Below are 13,311 nucleotides of genomic sequence, written 5' to 3'. Positions count from 1 at the left end.
GCTTTTTTTTTTTTTTTTTTTTACACTTGCTCTGATCTGTAGGGGTTTCCCTCAGCTCAAATCCAGCACCTTAGTAAATATGTTGGGATTTTTAGAAAATGTCGGGACATGTCACCCACTTAGAAAATGTCACCCACTTCCCCAACCACCACACCCCTTTTTGGGGATTTTCTCTGTAAAATGGAGAGTTGGTCTGTTTTTTTTTTTTTTTTTATTCTGGCGAAAATTCTGGTGCAGATTCTGGCGCAGACAGAATTTCTGGCACAATGTACCTGAATTTGGCGCACAACCCGACAAAACAATTTGGGCTTACAATAGTAAATCAGGGCCATTGTCTGACATTATGCACGTATAGACACCTGCTACCTATACCCCTGTTCCTCCAATAAGCAATAGTCCCAGAAGTGGGATCCACACCTATTTAGCATTTATGGCATATCCTGTACATATGCTATAAACGTTTAAAATGGTTATACCAAGAATATCACTTATTCCCACAGTATACACTAGCTAGTTGGTGGGGGGTCCAACAACTGGGACTTTAACTAGAAATGAGGACTGTATTCAAGTGTGTTTAGAAGTACCGTATATACTCGAGAATTAGCCGTTCCAAATATAAGGCGAGGACCCTACTTTCCCTCAAAAAACCTAGGAAAAGTTATTGACTTGACTATAAGCATAGGGTGGGAAATACCTCATCCCCCATCTCATCATCCCCCCCTGTCATCATCCAGACCCGGTCATTAACACCCCTGTCATCATCACCCCCGTCATTATCACCCTCATCATCATTATCACCCTGTCATTATCACCCCATCATTATCATGATCACACATTATCACACCTTCGTCATCATCCCCCTCCTTCATCATCACTGCCTGTCAAACCCTTTGTCATCATCCAGACCCCTCTTTTGTTTTCTACTCACCTCCCCAGTTGTGGAAGGGTGAGCTTGTCCGGGCCATCCATCTTCGGCCATCTATGCTGCAGGGACTGTCCGGTGGGGAGGGTTAGTCGTTCCGGGCTGTCCATCTTCACCGGGAGGCCCTCTTCTCCGCTCCGGGCCGGCCACGGACTAGTGACGTTGTGTTGACGACAGCACGTAGGGACGTCCGTGCGGAGCATATGTCTGTGACATCCCTGCACATGAACTTCCCTGCGCTGTGGCGTCAATGCAGCGTCACTAGTTCGGAGCCAGCCCGGAGTTGAGAAGAGGGCCTCCCGGTGAAGATGGACAGCCAGGAACAACTAACCCTCCCCGCCGGATGGTCTCTGCAGCATAGATGGCTGAAGATGGATTGCCTGGCCCATCCCCTCACAGATAAGCCAGAAGCATTTTTTGTTCACTCAAGTATAAGCCGAAAAATCGTGCTGAAAAACTCGGCTTATACTCAAGTATATACAGTATTACAGAGAGCGAATGGATCAGTGGTCAACTATGGGTATTGCTGCTTATTTAGGAGACAAGAAGCCATTCTCGTGATCGTGGGGGCTTAGTGGCTAGACATAACCATCATCTTCTTTTCAAGTTGCTAAAAAGGTAAAACTATATCCATCTGTTTGGAATGACAATATTAAAGTTCCATGGCCATGCATGTGGTCTGTTTGTTTTATTTTGTATGAAGTTTTGACTTTGTAACACAGTACATCTATAAACTGTATACGCAACATAAAACTACATGCTAGCATTTTTAGCCCTGTATGTATTCTAGCATACATATGAACTCAAATGACAGTAGAATTGAGAAAAGGGGGGGAAAAACTCTTGTGTATATAAGCACACACCAAGGTGATGAAAAATATGCCTATATAGTGAAACAATCACATTTGCAGGAAAGTGGTCTTTTATGGGGATGGTCTTTTTGTTTTATAGAAGGAGGTCTGTATATGGGGTGGTCTTTTGGAGAGGTTTCATTGTATATCATTAAGAAGATAAAAGAAGATATCTAGTATGGGAAAATAATCTGAACGTCAGGATTTCTATTAAATTGTATGTGAAGATTGCGTTCTACAGATCTGTTTTACTTTCTAGCACCACACAGATTTTATCATACAGGTAAGTGTTTTTGTCACTTTATTGTCAGAAACAGAATTACGTCTACACAAAGGAGATAAGCATAGTTTCACTACACATTTAGTGCCAAAGGTTATCTTGGTGACAAATACTTAATACACCTTTCTATAGATGAAAGCTATTTGAAGGGGTTTTCTAATGTAGTGTAAATAAAGATCAGTCATTGTATGATGAAAAGCTATGCAACTTCATGATATACTTTGTGTTTCCTGAGTTTTGACATCACGGCTCCGCCCTGTGTGACGTCACACTCCGCCCCCTCAATGCAAGCCTACGGAGGGGGCGTCACGCGGGACCCCCACAGTCAGGCATCTTATCCCCTATCCTTTGTATAGGGGATAAGATGTCATAGCGCCGGAGTACCCCTTTAAGGGTTAACCCATCATTGAAACTTGTCCTATCCCACGTCAATAGCGGATACATTTGTAAAGGTGGAAAAATACCTAAAACTCAGGAAACACAAAGTATATTATGAAGTTGCATAGCTTTTCATCATACAATGACTGATCTTTATTTACACTACATTAGAAAACCCCTTCAAATAGCTTTCATCTATAGAAAGGTGTATTAAGTATTTGTCACCAAGACAACCTTTGGCACTAAATATGTAGTGAAACTACACGCTCCGGGGGCTGATGCTAACGGGGTGCGGCATGGAAGATCACGGGGGTCCCCAGCGGCGGGACCCCCGCGGTCAGGCATCTTATCCCCTATCCTTTGGATAGGGGATAAGATGTCTTAGCGCCGGAGTACCCCTTTAAATGAAGATATAGCTCTATATACTCTAATATAAAATCTTCAGACTTTTGATGAGGCCACATGAAAGCACTTGGCTATAAATGAGGATGAAATACTATCTGAATAGAATGTGGACCCTGTTACACAAGTGTTGATAGAACCTTTGTAAAATGAGATTATTGTGCATTATTATGGGTGTTATAATCTTTCTTATAAGAGAATCCCTTGAATAAAGGTGGCAATCTTTTATCTTGAACGAAAGCTACATAATGTGACATGACAAGGCTTCCAGTAAAATAAATGGGTGACATGATGGTACTAAATCCCCCAGAGTGGGAGAGGCCCTCTGCCTTGGCTATTAATGGGGAGTCCTGAGACCCTAATAGTAAAGGACTAGGCTGAGAGAAGCTGGACAGCCACAGTTGCTATAATGAATGGGGCTAGCAAAAATAGGAAGGTGTGAGGTGGAACAGCACAGGGAGGTACAGGTAAGTGACCACTTGGGGGTGCTTATCAAGATATCATTGTCCTCACCTCAGCTGGTCAGTCAGCGGACACTGACCGCGTCTCTCTACCCGAGCCCTGGAATGTTTTAAGAAGTGTTTCAATAAAGAGGACCTTTTATCATTATTGGGTTAGTGCAATCATGCTTTTTTCTACACAGACTGTATTTCCTAATAGTAAAGGGGTTGTCCCAGAGGTATCACATGAAAATTTTGTTTTCATCCTCCTTAAGTCCACTCTTTTTTAGGGTGATTTGAAAAACACACATGCCCAGGGTGGGCCTAGTACCCCACTGTAACTGTTATTCTAAGTTGAATATATCCCCTGTTTCTCTGCAGTGTTATTATGTACACTACACCACTAAAACTACAGTACATAAGTAGGACTTTTCCCACTGTATGGGATCTAGGATTTTGCTTAATTTCCGTTTGTGATACACTTGTGCAATAGTTGTGTCTGAAATGCTTACTCAATGCTGTGGTTTCTAAAGCCTCTTATGACCTCAACTAGTGACCACCGTTTATATTTATGCAACTCCATCATCTAGATTTTCCTAACACTTTAAATGATTTGTCAGCATAAGTGAATCATGCTACTTCAATTTGGGTGGCCAAAGGGGAGCAGATGATAGATGACATAGAGCAAGCGTACATAGCGGAACTCATATCACCAAAACAAAGAAACGGCAAATGTATTATTGAACGTTTAGGGTAGGGTCACACGTACCGTATTTTCCTGCTGCGTATTTTTCTACCCATTGAAGTCAATGAGTAGCAAAATACGCAGCTGATTTTGCTACCCATTGACATCAATGGGTAGGAAAATATGCAGCAACAAATACACAGGAAAATACGGCACGCGTGACCCTACCCTTACTGCCAACATTTCCCACAGATGAATGCTCATTGCTGGTGTACCAGAACATTTTATCAACTCATTATTAAACACCCCTTCTAACAAATAGAGATTGTCCAAAACAGAGAACCCCTATAAGCATTCTCTATTGAATCATTCTCCATCACATTCTTATTATTTTCCATTATTTACATAAAACCATTGTAGTGACTAGTAAACATATCCATTCTCTTTCCTAAGAGAGGCTCTCAATCTAATTTCTCTAATCTAGATATACATAGCTTCAAAAATTATCTAAGAGCCGAGGGACGTAATCACCCAAATTGCAAGAAAAAGTGCAAACATGTTACACTAAAAAAAACGTGCACAGAGGATGCGGTCTATTGCATGCCCTTCTCCACCAGGAGAGAGGCCTCTCAACAAACCTTACCCTTCGCCTCCGGACCAAAAGGTACCTGCGAGGTTCCAGGTTCAATGTCCCTTTTCGCCGAAGCTACTAAGGGACCACAAATGCTCCCGGCATCCCCCTTGGCGTTAGCCAAGGTATCTGCCCGCAGAGCCGATAACGGTAGGCACCCTGCCAAAGCAGGAGTACCCGGGATGTTTGCAGGGAGGTGCGGAACCTAATGACCACACACACCTCCCCTAGACCGCCAGGAGGGACACCCAGAAGGGCTACCGCATCCTGACAAATCCTGTGGACACACAACACGCAAAAAGTGACACAGTGAGACAAAAATAAATAAATAAGTGAATGTGTGCAGATATACTGCCCGGACATCTGGCCGGATCTATAAAAATTTCTCTGATCCTAGCCAGAAGGCCAGGAATCAAGAGGTGAGTGCCAAAGGTTAAAAGATTATGGTGCCCGTGCTTCCACTCAGTGAGCCAGTACACCCAGTGAGTTTTGGCACCTCGGGGTCACCACTCCCCGAGGCACAAAAGTACCTCGGCTCTAGACCCTCTCAGCCTCATGGCGAGACCCGGAGGAAGCCGGTCACATCGGAGCAGCCGCCGGGCTGATTCCTCAGAACCAGCCCCGGAACGCCCTGGTACACCTGCTCCCTACCATGCAGCACCCATCCCCACCAGCTCCACACTGGCATCACCTGCCACCAACATGAAACTGATAAGAACAGATACTACACTTGATCATAGCCAAAAGGCCGAGAAGCAAAGATATACATAGCTTCAGGCCAATTTAATGGGAAGCCATGTCTTTCATGAGGCTGAAGTGTTTTAGGGTGTACCTCAAGTGCACACGGAGAATACACACTCATTGTAGATGTTTCCCTGGATCTGATTCTAACCTAGTGCAGTAGTGTAGTAGCAGTGCTGTCCCCTGGGCCACTATGCCATCCATATGCCATCACAAATCAGCAGCCTCAGATCTGAGTTTTACCCTCTATACGTAACTGACATTGATTAAGTAAATCTGCATATAATTCCAGAGATCAAGCGGTAACCTGTCGGTGCACTGCAAATAAATAGAACAAGGCTGGGAGAGAACACACCGTACTACACATGATTTATACATATGAAAAACACCTAACACCTAACACATCAACATGAGGAACATTGCTTAATTGCTGAAAGTAATAGTATATTATTCCGCTAGAATGCTGCATATGTATAAGTGCGATGTGTGTAAAGTTGTTAATTTATGTTTATTTATTTTTCTATGCTTGTCTGATAAAATGCAATGATGTTACATTTATCTTTACTGGTTGTATTGCTTTGTTTTTTTGTTTGTTTGTTTTTGCCCTCTTCCAAAAAAATTAATAAAAGCTATTTAATAAATTTTATGCATCCAAAAATAGTGTAATTGGAAAACACAATTCATTTAATTGGCCCAAATAAAATTGGTCATTCAGGTGACAAATACACTGAGAATCAGGACTGCCTTTTTATGTGGGCTACCACATTGGTTGTGTGTACATAGGAGACTGTTGGGAGCTGGGCCACTGGTTTTGTATCTGGGCCACTGGTTTTGTATCTGGGCCAATGGGTGTGCACATATGTGTTCAACTCACATGAAATTTGCTTATCCAATGGTCAGTGACATACATAGAAGAAAGGGGGCCCCACATTGAAATAAGCCTCCTATTTTTTTTATTTATTTTTTTTGCCATCTGATTTTCCGACAATGCAGTTCCCAATAGAAAAAGAAACAGGGCCAACAAGGACGGGGCCTTCTCCGATGGTACGGACGCCCCTGCCAAGGGGTTATGTCAGAAGACAAGCCCGTATTTAAAAAAGCACCCCAACAATCAGGTGATTGCTACAAGTCCGGTTTCAAGACTGGAGCCCTAGCTAGCTATACATTTGCTCTGCAGAAAAATAGGACTGCATGGCGGTTTGCTCTTTAACATTAATATGCCCAAACTACCTTTCTCTCGCTCTCTTTAACTGTGATAAACATAATGGGAATAACTTAAATACTTCATTCCAAAACTCAACTCAGATTTCGTAACTAGGCAAATTCCTGTATTGTAGATACCGAACATATAAGGGAGTTTCACATGAGTAATAGATAGCAGACAGTTCCTGAAAACCCTAACCAGTATTCAGGACTTGTCAACAAAGTCAGCAGTGCCAAGGGTTACTTTGAGATGACCCCATCATTAGAAATGCTTGGTCTAAAAAGGAAACTCCAATGGAGCAGATACTTAATGACAATAATAATAATAACAACAATAATCATTAAATGCTGAAGGGTTCTTAAGAGCTATAGGATAATGAAATAAAAGGGTTTTTATTGCCACTGACAGGTCATTTTAACCATACATATACATACAAGTCTGTCATTTATGCAGACAAATGAACCAATTAGAGAGCTATAAGGCCGGGTTCACACAGAAGAATGTCCGTGCGGAATTCCGCATGAATCTTCCCCACAGACATTTGCAGCAGCAGAGTCCCATTTATTTCAATTGGATTCTGCTGCTCTGTTCAAATGGCATCTGCCACTGAAATCCTGATTGCGGCATCTGCAAAAACACTGAACATGTTCAATGCTTTTGCGTATTATGTGAAAGCGCATTTCTGAGCAGTCCTAGCGCCAGCATGTTCTGCCTGTGCCCCGCTGTCTGTGGAATATCTGCAAGGAAATTTTAAGTGTGGATATTCCACCATGTGAACATAGTCGTAGAGCTATAGGATGACTCCCACCATCAGTGCCCTTACTAAGAAACATTATAGCTTGATCAGCAGTACACAAGAGTGGTACAGCCTGCAACTGCTATGAGTTGCCCAATCTTTAATTTCATGAAGGGTCTGTGCCTGCGTGTTGTAGTTAAATTGCATTAATATGATGTTGCCTCTTGTTACATGGCACAAATGCTCATATAGCTCATTATAATACCTCAACATGTGGTAGGCATGTACAATCTGAAAAATCAGCATGCTGGGCATGCTGGGAGTTGTAGTTTTGTAACAGCTGGAGGCTCCCTGCTTGGGAAACACGGACATAGACAGTGATTTACAGCTCCCAGCAGATCTTTCTTACTTTCATATGTAAGGACTTGCTTTATCTATATTAGTTATCTACTTATTTTTCTTTAATCCTCACTTTTTCCTAATTTTGGATGATATTTTGGTGGCTTTAGAACCAATTACCAGGTTTCCATAGAGTTATGGTCTCAACATACAATGGTTTCAACATACAATGGTCGTCCTGGAACCAATTAATATTGTAACTTGAGGGACCACTGTATTACTGTATTCAATATCTGCAGAAAAGTGATGAACTCAGATATGATTAGGAAACTATATATTGCTTCACTTTATTGTACAGCATTTGCAGAGAAGGAAAGAGGTTGCATAAGTCAAAGGTACATGCCAGATAACTAGTGTTCAGAAGCAACACTACTAACATTTGTCAATGTGGGGACTCTAAAATATGTCACAATTACACAAGTGTGGTGGCCCAGTACAGGAGTTGCACCCCTATACCCTTGCTGTCCTGTCTGGTGGACTCTATTGCAGTGACCCCTGAGTCCTACCTTAAGCTGAGTATGCTAAATGGTTAATAAGTGCCTATGTTATCTATTGTGATGTATATATAATGTTATGTACCTTTAAATCTTGTTACCATGTCTTGTAACCAGGGAAGGTGTCAGTGACCAGAGGACTTGTGGATGACCTATAGGACCCATCCAAAGTCCCCTACATATAAACCCTGGGAGGAGATAGCTAGTCAGACTAGAGTCAGTCTAAACTAAGCTGAGCTACAGTGAAGTTAAGTCCTGAGAGTCACGCTTCCACTAACCAAGTGCCCAACAGGTGAATGTCAAAACCAGGTAAGCTACACAAGGGGTGAAGTCTAGTCAGTCCTAGTCAAGTCAGTCAAGATCAGTCTGTCTAAATTCAGTGTGGTCCTGCAGCAATTAATATAAGTCCAATACAAGTCCCAGTGAGCCCACAAGTCTCTAAAGTCAAAGGTCACTTCCTTGGGCCTAACTGAGCTTTAAAGACTATTCTTTCTGTCACCCTCAGTAAAGCTGGCGTTCCGTAACTTGGCGTCTGAGTCATTATTTGCCCCCGTGTCTAGCCCAGGATCCAGCGGCCATACCTTCGGGTGGTGTAGAGGCAAAACCATGCCCTGGCATCACGAACACAAGGGGTTAATGCCATCTGCCCCTAGAGTAATAACATCTGCCCTCATCACACCCTCACCACACAAGCAACATATCTATAACCTTTGGTGATGTAGTTTAGGGAGAGCATCAGGGCAATGATACGTGTGACTGGGAGTGGTGCTGAAATTATAACCTGAAATGTATAGAAATCACCTGTTTTTTCATTAAATAAAAGACAATAAAAGACAATTAAATAATAAGTATTATCTTGATATATTGATACAAAATTTTGTTTGCTGTTGTACTTATAAGCACCAATCTTGTAGATCAGCATTTGTTTACTGAGCCTACTACAAGAGTCAGCCCCCAGATATTTAGGGCCACATTATCGATCATTGGATTGTTTGTATGGCCCTTTGCTTCCATTATTCACTGCCCGCTTATCCCCTATTACATGGGGACATGTGCAGCTGATGAACAGGTCAAAATGCAGTGATCCGCATGTGGTGTCCCACTCCTGGAGTACACCCTGTCAGGTAAACTTTGTATCAGGTGCCTGCGCTAGGCCTTGCTGCTTAGGTGATGTTGTGATATTCATTGTAATATTTGTCCTGTTAATTTAAATTATGTTGCACTGTACCTTTAAGGAATGTACTGGATTTCTGTAAGGAGGTATGATACAGAGTACCCATGTGACCCTGTTTGTCCATTGGGAATCCCCAAATTGCCCTGTAAATAGTGTAGGGAGGAAGAGTTAGTCAGTCAGTGTTTTGTTTCGATTTCTGCTGAGTGCAGAGCTCCAAGTGAGCTGCAGTGTGGAAAGGAGTCGGAAGAAGTGTGTGTAACCTGGCATCAGCGTGTTTTTTGCCCCGCACCTGGCACAGGAGAAGCTGTCTCCATCTCAGATCGGATCATGTAGGTTAACGGTGCCCTGGTGTCATGATTTGACAAGTATATCTTGCACCCCCATGTCACCACAAGCAGATGTATGGGAGTTTGCTTGTTCATTGGCTGATCACTATTGATCGTCTATTGGTTGAAAATTTCGAACACAGACAACTTTTTTTCCAGACGATAACAGTCTGCCATCATTCACTAGACAACATTGCCTTGTTGGCATTTCAGAGATGAAAACAATCCTACTACAGAACCATATTCACCTTTAAAGTGTACCTGTCATCAACAAAAACTTTCTATATAATGTAGATAATACCCTTATATGTATATTTGTATTATACATTGGTTAAAAATTGTGTATATTTTTGGGTGAAAAATGCTGTCCCTGCAGCTATTGTCTGAATGTCTCTATGAGGAGTCCAAAAACAGGAAGTGAGGGTAGGACAAGCCAGGCTCTGTGCAGGCTCCTGGCTTGTCAGTCGTCCTGATGTATGAGCCAGGATCTTGTTAAAGAACCTCAGTGCACACTGTCCTGTTTTTTCTTAGTGCACACAGCCCTGCTTGTCCTACTTCACTTCCTGTATTTGGACTCCTCATAGAGACACACAGACAATAGCTGCAGGGACAAAATAGACACATTTTTTAACCAATGTATATTACAAATATACATATAATGGTATTATTTACATTATATTAAAAGTTTTTGTTGACGACAGGTACACTTTAGTACCTAATGACGACTCAAGGGTTAAAGGAGAAGTATCATGGAAGAAAACTTATCCTCTATCTGCAGGACACTCAATATATTTATATATATATGTCTCTATGGGAGAGGCGAAGATAGCCGAATGGCTCTCCCATAGAGATATATGGAAGGTGGCTTATTGGGTGCCAATTCGTGCTGTGGTCATGACGCTGTGTTCCCAGGGAGAGCCAGGGCCCTGTACAGGAGATCGCAGGGGGGCCCAGTGGTCTGACCCCTTGTGATCTACAAGTTATCACCTATCCTTTATAGTACATATGTATACTACAGAGGAAATGCTTTTCTTTTTGGATTTCTCTTCTGTCACAACCACAGTGCTCTCTGCTGACCTCTGCTGTCCATTTTAAGAAATGTCCGTAGCAGGAGAAAATCCCCATAGCAAACATATGCTGCTCTGGAAAGTTCCTAAAATGGACAGTAGAGGTCAGCAGAGAGCACTGTGGTCGTGACAGAAAAGAAATCCAAAAAGAAAAGAATTTCCTATGTAGTATACAGCCCCTAAAAAGTACTGGAAGGATTAAGGTTCTTTAACAGAAGTAATTTACAAATCTGTTTAACTTTCTGGCACCAGTTGATTAAAAAAAAAAAAAAAGTTTTCACTGGAGTAAATATTGTTCTCCATACTTTATCCCAATAACATTTCTTAGAACTAATCTTTAAGATATTTGACTTCTTGGGATTGAATTACAGACTGTTTGCCTCCCATCACTGTACCCTAACAGGTTCGCAATATTTATGTACTCTCCTTATAAACTCCAGACACTTAGCATTCTTCTTCTAATTCCAAGAATGTTATGGTAAGTGATGCTGGATGAAAACATGTTTTCTTCCTAGTGTGTAGTGTCCTGAACTTGGTTTGACTTGTGAAGTTATGAAAGCTACTATGAGTAACTCTAGCCCAACTTGTGCAGTGCACGGGGAGATGGTTCTGTCTTCCATGGGGTGTCCATGCACTGTGCACGTGGAGAAACAGCTGCTCTCCCGCCTTGGGTGCTGAACTGAGGAAGAACATTTCCTGCAGATTGAATACATGCTGAGATCATGCATTTACTAAGCCAATGATAGATGTAAGTACACCGCATGCACACCTAACCTAGTACAATACAGACAAGCAGACACCCTTTTACAAATATGTTCGATATATAAAGATACTAGGAAATTGATAACACTATGAATTCATGAAACTATATAAATGTGCTATACAGCTATTTAGTTTTTATCTTGCATATAATAAATTCCTAAGCATACATAGGAAGGAGATACAAAGCAAACACAGGACATCAATAATACACTACTTAAAGGGGTATTCTGAAATGATTTTTTTTTTTTTATATGTGTTCAGCCTTGTGGATAACATAAAAACAGACATACAGTTACTTTTTTTTACTCCCCCCGTTACCACCATTCCCTCCCATTTCACAGTCTTCTTCCTTTTAGGGTTGGCATGTGCACTTCCTATCAGCCAATCAGCAGCTGAGGCAGGAGACCACTGTAGCTCCTGATTGGCTGGTCAGATAGTGCACATGCCAACCACAAACAGAAGACACACTGTAACGATAATGGCTCTGGGAGAGCAGCAGTGGTAGGTGGAGCAAGCAAGGAAAGTATATGTCTAAGTATAAGGTTTAGCACATTTAAAACATAAAAATGACAACTCAGAATGGCAGTTTAAGGAGCTAAATGCTGTACTTGATTATGTTTGTCCGTACTATAGAGTCAGAAGCTTGCATGCCTGACGGCCTCCCTCATCAAACAACAGGACAAGGGTCTCCTGTTATCATGATTGATGGGTGTCCACGTAGACAGACCCTGCATCTATCAGACACTACCAGGGCTAGTCATCACTCCCCACATGCATCAATGATCCAGGGGTGTCCATGAACCTGTTTCCATAAACCAGTCCTCTAGCTCTCACATTTGGCCCTTGTGAAAATCAGATCCTTACACTTGCCTATGTTTCCACTTCCAACACATCAACTTCAAGAACAATGTTCCGGCCTTTGAAGGGTGACATTGTCACCACATAGACATTATTTACTTCACTAGGGATGAGCAGCATAGGCCATATTCAAATTCAGGATATTTTGTGAGTATATGGCCAAATATTTGTCCTATATTTGGGAAATTCGCATATTCGCTTTGTTCGTTCTTTTTCTTTTATTCATGCGAAAATTCGTAATAAAATTTGCATAGTGCGCATGCACGATTATATTTTTCACCTAAAAGAAGAGAGGGATCAGTGTCCTCTGACTGGAAGTGCCGATATTCGCACATTTGCATATATTAGCAAAAAAAAAACAATATTCGTCATTACGAATATATATCACTATATTCTAAATATTCACAAAATCGTGAAGTGCCGATATTCGCGGTAAAAATTCATATTTCGAATATTCACATTCATCACTATACTTCCCCTGCCAGAAGTTTTGATGTTACAGCCAATCTGTGTCTATTACAACTTTAGAGCACATTTCATGCTCATTTTAATCAGACAGATGGTTCTCCCTGCACTAAACCCAATGCAGAAGGTTATAGTGTGGGTGAACCTAAGTAAAACAACATATTACTTACTTCGTTCCATGGTCCTGTCCGATATTGCTAATATGTAAATGTTCCCCTGTGCGCAATAGAGACGGGAGCTAGCACACTGAGCATCCCAAACTGCATGTCCTCTGCTGCCAAATTTCCTGCCACCTAGCAGAGCAGAGCGCCCATGTGGGCATAGTCTCTTACAACATCAGGAAATGAGAGTGAAGATAACATTAATATTTACATGGCGGAAGGGAATTTGGCAGCAGAGGGTATGATCACAATTCAATACCTGCTCCTCCTGTCACAGGAGTTAAAGGGGTACTCTGCCCCCAGACATCCTATCCCCTATCCAAAGATAGGGTATA

General features: G+C 41.9%; 1 protein-coding gene and 1 pseudogene across 1 annotated transcript in view; both read right to left on the bottom strand.

Moving 5' to 3' along the window:
* The window catches only part of PFKFB3 (6-phosphofructo-2-kinase/fructose-2,6-biphosphatase 3), a 96,858-nt gene that overhangs the window by 39,919 nt on the left and 43,628 nt on the right, over window positions 1-13,311 (bottom strand). The gene's annotated exons all lie outside the window — the stretch shown is intronic.
* LOC130267881 (U2 spliceosomal RNA) lies at window positions 5,259-5,349 on the bottom strand (annotated as a pseudogene).

The sequence above is a fragment of the Hyla sarda genome, chromosome 4, assembly GCF_029499605.1.
Source record: "Hyla sarda isolate aHylSar1 chromosome 4, aHylSar1.hap1, whole genome shotgun sequence".
In the NCBI taxonomy this organism is placed as follows: Eukaryota; Metazoa; Chordata; class Amphibia; order Anura; family Hylidae; genus Hyla; species Hyla sarda.
This window is presented reverse-complemented; position numbering and strand designations above follow the sequence as displayed.